The following is a 2392-nucleotide window of genomic DNA, read 5'->3' as shown; positions in this document are numbered from 1 at the left end:
TTGCTCCAAAACCTCAGCAAAAGGAATATTGATTTGTAACTTTCTGAAGATTTCCAAGAACTTTGAAAACTGCTTGTCCTTGGTCTCCTTTTGAAGTCTCTGAGGATACGGCATCTTAGGCTTGTACTCAGGAGCCTTTGGCAGTGTAGGATAAGTGTCAAGAGAGTTTGGGAATGGGTTGTCTGCATGCTTTGGAGGGGCGTGCTCTACTTCTTCTTTCTTCTCATCTGGAGTTTCTTTTTCAACTATATCTTCATTGACCTTGGTCTCAGAGCCAGCTACTTTACCACTTCTCAATTGAATACCCTTGCAATCTTCTCCTGGGTTCACCACTGTATCACCTTGAAATGTACTTGCAGACCTCTCAAGTAATTGCTTGCTCAGTTGGCCCACTAGTACCTCTAAGTTTCTAATAGAGGATTTGGTTTCCTGTATAACTTGTGCTTCCGTACTTGCCACTTGTTCACTTATTACGGTGATAGCCTTGCATTCCTCTCTTGGATTTGGAATTGTGTTACCAGGAAGGCTATTAGTGGTCCTCTGATTAATTTCATTAACCTTTGTGGCTAATTGACCCATTTGAATCTCCAGGTTCTTGATGGATGCTCTGGTTTCCTGTCTAAAACCTGTCAATATTGCTTCCAAATCATTGTTCTGCTGGAGACTGCCCTGAGAACTATTGTTGAAGTTCTGAGATTTCTGAGGTTGGTCCCTCCACCCAAAATTTGGGTGATTTCTCCATCCATGGTTGTATGTCTTAGAATATGGATCATTGTTGGGATTCCTAGGGCCACTCCCCATGTAATTCACCTATTCAGAAGAGGGTTGAGCATAATCATAATTATCATTTTGCATAAAGTTACCTGTCATGTCATAGGAGGTATCTTGGGGTGGATTTTAAGTGTTGATAGCTGAGACTTGCATGCCACCCATCTGTTGAGTAAGTAGATTTATCTGCTGAGACATAAGCTTGTTCTGAGTAAGAAGAGCATTAACAGCTTCTACTTCCAACACACCTCTCTTTTGAGAGGTCTCAGAGTTCACATGATTCCTGTTAGATGAGTAGAGATATTGGTTGCTTGCAACTAATTCAATCAGCTCAATAGTCTCCTCTGGTGTCTTCTTCTTATGCAATGAACCGCCTGCAGAAGTATCTAAGCTCATCTTGGACATCTCACCTAAGCCTTCATAAAAGATATCCAGTTGGGTCCATTTGGAGAACATGTCTGGAGGGCATTGCCTAGTTAGTAGCTTGTATCTCTCCCAAGCTTCATAAAGAGTTTCACCCTCCTTCTGTCTGAAAGTCTGAACCTCCAACCTAAGCTTAGTAAGCTTCTTTGGTGGGAAAAATTTAGTGAGAAATTCAGTAACGACCTTTTCCCAAGTATTCAGACTCTCCTTTGGTTGGGAATCTAGCCATATCTTTGCTTTATCCCTCAGAGCAAACAGGAAAAGCATAAGTCTGTACACCTCTGGATTCACTCCATTTGTCTTCACAGTATCACATATCTGCAGAAAATTAGATATGAACTGATTTGGATCTTCATGAGGAAGTCCATGATACTGGCAATTTTGTTGCACCAGGGTGACCAATTGTGGCTTCAACTCAAAGTTGTTTGCATTTATAGGAGGCACCACAATACTTTTTCCATAAAGATCCGCAGTAGGGGCAAAATAAGAGCCAAGCACTCTCCTCTGTTGATCATTCTCATTCGGATTTACCACATTAGCATTAGCGTTATTATTTGCGATAGTGGATTCTGCAGTCTTACAAAGTCTTGCTTGTTGTAAACGTCGCCTGAAAGTTCTTTCAGGTTCAGGATCAAAGTCTAAGAGATATTCTTTGTCTCTATTCCTGTGCATACACAAGCAGAAAATAAGAAAAAATGGGACTCTCTACGTCAGAGTGCAGAGAAGTCCCTATGAGGTAACCTGTGTAAAATAATAAAATAAAAATACTAAATAAATAAATAAAAATTTGAAAATTAAAAAGGAAAAATAAACAGGAAAATTAAAATAAAATTAACTGGTAACACCAAACTTAAATTCAGAAATAAAAAAAATAAATTTTTAGTGCTATTTTATTTATTTAAATATAATTATATATATATATATTTATTTTTATTTTTATTTTTTTTATTTAATAAAAGTAAAAAAAAGAAGTACGGTGTAAAGCGGAGGGGGGTGGAAGTAAACGTAAAGGAAAAAAAGAAAAAAAGTACGTAAAGGAAAAAAAAGAAAAAAAAATAACGTAAAAAAAATTGCAAAATAAAAATTAATACTAAAATAAAAAGTAAAAAAAATTATCTAATCTAAACAATCAAACAACGAATAGTTGTTAATCACAGTCAATCCCCGGCAACGGCGCCAAAAACTTTGGTGCGGTATTTTA

General features: G+C 37.2%; 1 non-coding gene across 1 annotated transcript; it reads left to right on the top strand.

Annotated features, from left to right (window-relative positions):
• Positions 1–1219: 1219 nt before the first annotated feature.
• LOC112725613 (small nucleolar RNA R71) lies at positions 1220–1325 on the top strand. Its single transcript, XR_003164710.1, has one exon. It is a non-coding gene; the product is annotated as a small nucleolar RNA R71 (small nucleolar RNA).
• Positions 1326–2392: the final 1067 nt, after the last annotated feature.

Source organism: Arachis hypogaea, chromosome 11, assembly GCF_003086295.3.
Source record: "Arachis hypogaea cultivar Tifrunner chromosome 11, arahy.Tifrunner.gnm2.J5K5, whole genome shotgun sequence".
Lineage (NCBI taxonomy): Eukaryota > Viridiplantae > Streptophyta > Magnoliopsida > Fabales > Fabaceae > Arachis > Arachis hypogaea.
The sequence above is the reverse complement of the archived record's forward strand: the minus strand, read 5'-3'. Positions and strand labels throughout refer to the sequence as shown.